Source organism: Crocuta crocuta, unplaced genomic scaffold (genome assembly GCF_008692635.1).
Source record: "Crocuta crocuta isolate KB4526 unplaced genomic scaffold, BGI_CrCroc_1.0 scaffold328, whole genome shotgun sequence".
Lineage (NCBI taxonomy): Eukaryota > Metazoa > Chordata > Mammalia > Carnivora > Hyaenidae > Crocuta > Crocuta crocuta.
In genome coordinates, this window is record NW_027529645.1 from 2,408,342 (window position 1) to 2,416,137 (window position 7,796).

Consider the following 7,796-nt stretch of genomic DNA (forward strand, 5'->3'; position numbering starts at 1 on the left):
GACTTACACTCTAAAAACTGTAACAGTGATGAAAGAAATTGAAGATGGTGCACAAAAAAATGGGAAGATATACCATGCTTATGATTTGGAAGAAGATTCTTACAAATATCCAAACTATACAAAACTATTCCTATCAAAATGCCATACTGTTTTTCACAGAACTAGAATATTTCTGAAATTTGCATGAAACCACAAAACAGCCTCCCTCCCCCAACCACCAGAGTAATCATGGGAAAGAACAAAGCTAGAGATATTATAATTCCAGATTTCAAACTATACTACAAATATATAGTAATCAAAATAATGTGGTACTGGTACAAAAATGGACACAGATTAGTGGAACAGAATAAAGAGACCAGAAATAAATTCATACTATATGGTCAACTAATCTATGACAAAGGAGGCAAGAACATAAGAACATAAAATGGCCAAAAGATCATATCTTCAATAAATAGCAGGGAAATGGACCACCTTCTTACACCATATACAAAAATAAACTGAATGGATTAAACACTCAAATATAAGACCTGAAACCATACAACTATAAGAAAACATATGCTGTAAACTCTTAGAGATTAGTCTTAGCAATATTTGGGAGTCTTTCCTTTCTCAAGGACAACAAAAGCACAAATAAACAGTTGAGACTATATCAAACTAAAAGCTTTTGCACAGCAAAAGAAACTATCAACAAGATAGGAAGGCAACCTACTGAATAGAAGAATATGTTTGCAAATGATATAACTGATAAGGGGCTAAAATTTGAAATATATAAAGAATGTATACAACTCAACACCAGAAAAACTATCCAATTAAAAGATCTGAAGAAGGGCACCAGGGTGGCTCAGTCAGTTAAGTGTCTGACTTTGGTTCGTGTCATGATCCCCTGGCTCATGGGTTCAAGCCCCTTGTAGGGCTCTGTGTTGACAGCTCAGAGCCTGGAGCCAGGTTTGGATCCTGTGTTTCCCTTTCTCTCTTCCCCTCCCCCACTCACATCTGTCTCTCTCTCAAAAATAAAAGAAAAACATTTTTTAAAAAGATCAGAAGAGAACCTAAAGAGACATTTTTCCCCAAAGGCATACAGGTGGCCACCAGATGTATGGAAAGATGCTCAACATCACTAATCATCAGGGAAATGTAAATCAAACCCACCATGAGATGTTACCTCATACCCATCACAATGTCTAGAATCAAAAACCCAAGAAATAACAAGTGATGTGAAGTATGTGAAGAAAAAAAAGAACCCTTGTGCCAGTTTGGTGGGGATTTAAATTGGTATAACCACTGTGGAAAATAGTATGGAGGCTCCTCAAAAAATCAAAAATAGAAATACCATATGATCCAGTATTTCCACTACTTGGTATTTACCCAAAGGAAATAAAAGCATTCATTGGAAAAGATATATGCACACTCAGGTTTATTGAAGCTTTATTTTCAACAGCCAAGATATGGAAGAAACCTACATATGCACTGATAGATGAGTGTTTAAAGAAGATGCAGTATATATGTATAATGGAATAAAAAGTATGGGATCTTGCTATATGTGACAACATGGATGGACCTAGAAGGTATTACGCTAAAAACAGAAGTCATACAGAGAAAGGCAAATACTATATTATTTTACTAATATATGGAATCTAAAAAATAAAAGATAACAAAAACAAAGGAATAAACACCAAAAAGAAGACTCAAGACATATAAATACAGAGGACAAAGTGATGGATGCCAGAGGAAGGGTAGGAAGGTGGGCAAAATAGGTAAAGGGAAGTGGGAGATATAGGCTTCCAATTATGGAATAAATAAGTACCCAAATAAAGGTACAGCATAGGAAATATAGTAAATGGTATTTTAATAGCACTGTATGGTGACAGGTGGTAGCCACACTGGTGGTGAACATAGCATTAGGGTTACAATTGCTGAATCACTGTGTTGTACACCTTAAATCAATGCAACATTGTGTGTCAACAATACTCAAACAAAAGGTCTGCTCATCATGAAACATCATTAACCACAACAAAGATAAACCAAAANAACATAGCATTAGGGTTACAATTGCTGAATCACTGTGTTGTACACCTTAAATCAATGCAACATTGTGTGTCAACAATACTCAAACAAAAGGTCTGCTCATCATGAAACATCATTAACCACAACAAAGATAACCACAATAAAGATATATATACATATATATATATATTAAGAAAATATTTGCAATAGACAAAAAAATATTTGCAATAGACATCTGAAGAAGGCTTGATACCTATATGAATATGTAGGTAATATAGTAACCCCCTATAGATTAATAATTAAATAACAACCTAATGAATAACACACATAAAACACATGAACAGAACTTTCACTAAATATAAAAAATTAGAATTACAACAGTACATATGACAATCTGGAAGAACTGGAACTCTCATGGCATTATTGGAAGCATATAAAAAATCAAAACACCTTTAGAAAATTATTCAACTTTTTCTCATAAAGTTAAACATATCTCTAACCTTACAGTTCACTGTTACAAGTTTATCCAAGAGAAATTAAAATATGTGTGTCCTCTGAAAGACTTGTATAAGAATTTTAAAACTGTGATTTAAAATATCCCCAAACTGGAATAACTCAAATGTCAATCAACGAGAACATATCTTGTCATACACATATAAATATTATTTGGTGATAAAAAATGAACTACTAGCAAACACAATAACATTGAGGTCTCTCAAATCATATGGTAACTATAAAAAGCCAGGTACAAAAGTGTACAGATTGCAAGATTGCATTTGTTTAAAAAATGTTTTTAAACTTTATTATTTTTGAGAGACAGAGACAAAGCATGAGTCGGGGAGAGGCAGAGAGAGAGAAAGGGAAACAAAGAATCCGAAGCAGGCTCCAGGCTCTGAGCTGTAAGCACAGAGCCCAACACAGGACTTGAACTCACAGACTGTGAGATCATGACCTGGGCTGAAGTCAGGCCCTTGACCAACAGAGCCACCCAAGGGCCCCACATTTGTTTTTAAATTAAGTTCAATAACAGACAAATTTAATCTCTAGTAATCTATGTTACAACAGCAGTTTCCTGTGGTTGAATGGGAATTAACATTGAGTACAAAAACTTTTTGGGTTGATGGAAATGGTTTTTATATGGATTCCTTAACAACTATATAAAGAGGCATTGTTATATAAGGGTAAAACAGGTATCAAATAAAATGGAATCCAAGAAGATGAGGATTCACATGGGCATTAAGCTAAAAAAATGAGATTATTAGTCAGAAAATACCTACCAATTTCTTCTCTTTGGCATGGAAGGAATATTCTCCCCTGCCTTTGTTGGTGTTGGGCTTAATCACAGAACCTCTAATTCAGGGAGCTAAGATAAAAGCTAGCTTTATTCATTACATGGTCTCTACTTTCATGAAACCTATGGCCTTCCATTCTTTTTTTTTATGTTTTATTATTTATTTTTGAGAGAAAGAGGCAGAGCATGAGTGGAGGAGGGACAAAGAGAGAGGGAGACACAGAATCTGAAGCAGCTGCAGGTTCTAAGCTGTCAGCACAGAGCCCAATGCGGGGCTTGAACTCAACGAACCGCAAGATCATAACCTGAGCCAAAGTCTGACGCTTAACCAACTGAGCCACCCAGGCGCCCCTGGCCTTCCATTCTTTTTTTTTATGTTTTATTATTTATTTTTGAGAGAAAGAGGCAGAGCATGAGTGGAGGAGGGACAAAGAGAGAGGGAGACACAGAATCTGAAGCAGCTGCAGGTTCTAAGCTGTCAGCACAGAGCCCGACGCGGGGCTCGAACCCACAAACCGCGAGATCATGACCTAAGTGAAAATCGGCCGCTTAACCGACTAAGCCACCCAGGCGCCCCCTTGGCCTTCCATTCTTGCATCACCTAGTAACTCGTAGTTTAAGGACTTGCTATTCAATTATTACTAATTAGTGTTTGAAATGCCAACAGCCAATGCACTCCGAGATATTTATTTACATAAAGTGGTACAAGAGATAGTCCCTGACCTCCGAAATCTTACTGTAAAGCCAAGGGTGTCTTCAACCATTTCTTTTCTTATAAATTCTCCAAGATAATTAGTTATGTTTAATTTATCTAGCTAGTATGCCCCCTTTCTCAGAGTTATAGAATACATCCACAATATGAACTAATATTTTGAAGATGACTTTTAACTACCATACAGTGTACAGAATATATCAAATATTCAATATTTAGTGTCAATTCTGGATGTTCACACTGAAAATTCCTATGGGACATGCAAAGCTTATTCATTTACTCATAATAATTAATGACTTATGACCCCTCCCTTCCACTGGTTTCTGAGAACTTCACTATCCTTTACTCTTAGTGAGGTCTTTTAATATTTTTCCAGCTTTATTGAGGTATATTTGACAAAAATTGTATATATTTAAGGTATGCAATGTGACAATTTGATGTCTGACTACATTGTGAAATGATTACCACAATCAAGCTAATGACATAACTGTCACCTCAAAGTCACTGTGTGTGTTGAACACATAACATATTCTCTTTTAGCAAATCTCAAATATGAGTAACACTCTAATGATCATAGAAGTTCAGGTATCTCTTCATGACAGTGATTTCATTTTCTTTGTGTATTAATCCAGAAGTGAGATTGCTGGATCATATGGTAATTCTATTTTTAATTTTTGGGAGTATCTCCATACTGCCAGTGTAATGGCTATACCAATTTACACTCCCACAAAGAGTGTACAAGGGTGCCCTTCCCTTAGCATCCTTAGCAACTTTTGATATTACTTATCTTTATTAATAGCCATCCTCAGATTAAGGGGTGACATCTCATTGTGGTTTTGATTTGCATTTCCCTGATAATTAGTGATATTGAGTACCTTTTCTTGTACCAGTTGAATATTTATATGTCTTCTTTGGGGGGAAAATGTGTCTATTCAAGTCATTTGCCAATGATTATATCTCGTTGGTTTTATAATCTCTTACATATTTTGGGCATTAACCCCTTATCAGATGTATCTTTTTAAAACATTTTTTAACAGAGTCCCTGTCTTTATTTAACCTTTCCTACGGAATATGCTTAAGGGCTTTTGATTCATTCGGTCTCCAAGGTTTTCCTGTCACTATATATATGGCTACTCTACCTTTTGATATGACCATTTTTTCCTGAGTCTCTCCTCAAGGTAAATCTTCTCTTTCAGGGTGGTGGGGCAGGGAGTTTGACAATGGCAGGGAGAGGAAGCCTCATTTAACAAACAAAACACATTCTTGTCACCTTTTCAAAGGGGTCTTTCCTGACCACCCAGAGTAAAATCGCATCCTTGTCAGTTTCTCACATATGTGTGTGATTCACTTACTTTATGGCTTATATCGCTACTCAAAATCATAATATCCATCTATTTTTATTTGCGTATTATCTGTATATATGCCTTCAATTCCCACATCCCTCCCCAACTAAAATACAAACTCCAGACAAGCAGCAGCTCTGTCCTGCCCTGCTCATTTTGCAACATACTGCCACCTTGCACCTAATCAGTACAGAATACCTTTTTAACAAATAAACCATTTTTTTTCCATTTATTAAATGTTATTAAACCAGACTTTTTTTCCTTCCTTGCAATAGCTTTTAAGTTGTTAATCATCCTAGGCAAAGTCCTCATTCTAAGTGCACTTGTATCTTCAACTTATTATTTTAATTGGAAAGTAAGTGAGAGTGATTATTTTCAGTTACCTACTAGATTTAACTGCTCATCATTTTATGCTTTTCTTTTTTAAATGTGAAGTTTGGAAGCTTGTGTTTCTTTACAACTTCTTTTTAGAAAAAAAATTTACAATTTCTTATTGTTTGAGAGACACAACGTGAGTAAAGGAGGGGCAGAGAGAGAGGGAGACACAGAATCTGAAGCAGGCTCCAGGCTCTGAGCTGTCAGCACAGAGCCCGACATGGCGGTTGAACTCAGAAACCGTGAGATCATGACCTGAGCTGAAGTCAGACACCCCAATTTCTACCACTTCTAATATGTGTTTATATACATATTAAATACTTGGTAGAGAGGGTAGGCAGGAGGTCAGGGAAGGCAGGTAGAGGATATGTGACTCATAATATTATTCTTGAAGTTAAGCTTCAAAGGAAATCCTCACTTTAATTCCTAACCACTTTCTCAGTACCTTCAAAATTATGTATATCATATTTGAAATAATAAAACTCCATTATAATGGAGAGTCAAGAGACCAAATGGATACTGAAATTAACCTAGTTCTAAGTTCTCTAGGTCTAAGAGTGCTTAAAGTAAAAAATGACTATTTTCAATTACACAAAATAATTCCATCAAAACTTGCTACATTTTTTAAATGGAAGTTTTCTAAAATTTAGAGAGGTTTAAAGACAGAGTAAGATCTATTATTTTTCCTGTGAACGTTATTTAACAAATTTTTCTTATAGCACATCCAGTGCTTTTGAATTTTGAGGGGCTGTTTAGAACATGATTTTAGCAAGATGGCTTGCTTCCCTGTATCACATTCTAGTACAATCTCATTACATACAAATAAAAGTGAACGATGCAAAATTACTGGATCCGATTAGAGAAAAACCACATCAATGTGCCATCATCAAGGCATTTCATCCCCTGAAAGAATAACACATTGTTCAGATTAATTTATCTGCTAATTCATAATTCCCACTTGAGGTAGCAAGGTTTTAAAGAAATACTTCTATTTGTTAATGACAATACCAATATTGGTAACTACTAACATCTGCTGAAAGGTTTCTAACCTCTTGGCTCTATGCTAAGCACCGGGCATGCATACACTAAGTTTTATAAATCGAAGGACAGAAATTTCTACCCTTTTCATATCAATAGGGGAGTTTTATTGATACAAGTACTTTTATTGATACTCGAGGTAGAAAGTGAAGCTAGAACCAGAATGCAGGCTAGAGAGGAGAAAAGGACTATAAAGAAATGTCACAGTGAAAACCCATCAGAATTACAGGGAAGGATTAAAAAAAGCGATGAATGTATTCAAGAAAAAAATTAAGAGAAATTTCACCTAACACCATGGCTAAGCAACTGACGTTTGTTTTCTTATTTTAAACTAATTCAGTCATCAGTCAATGAAAGTTCATGAAATTTTAGAGCTTGTGTTAGCAAATCAACATAGTTGTTTCCATAGAACCCAAGATCAGTTTTTAGAGAGTATTTTTTCATGAGCTATTGGCTTTTGAAAAACTCAGTTCTCTCTTGCTCAGTCTGCCACAACCAACTGAATGATTTTCCCCAAGGACCTCGTGCTCTCTCATTAAGTGGAAATAATGCTTTAAACATCAATCATATTCTCTCAAAGATCTTTAAATTAAAAAAAAAAAGACTCTGGACTTAATTGGAAATGAAAGCCAATGAAAGATTTTTCTCCCCTTATATCAATCATTTAATCATCCAAAGACACTTTACTGGTAATTGATATAAACTAGTCATAAATAGATGAAGATTAACCTTTTATGTATACTTTAAGGCTTTAAAAATATCTTTAAATTGTATTATTTCCAGCCAACTGAAGTTCCATTGATGTGTTTGTTTCTTTAATTATAGTTACTGACCTATAAAGTTTTTTTTTTATGCTAAACTTTTCCTAACCTCTTTCCACAGAAGGATTTAGTAATGTGCTAATAAACCACCATAAATTTAAATTTGGGCAGACTTGAATTATTGTGTTTTTCTTATGGAAAGTTGAAAAATGTGACAAATAAATAAAATCTCACCAGATACAACAAGAAACAGTGCCAAAATCCTTAAATTT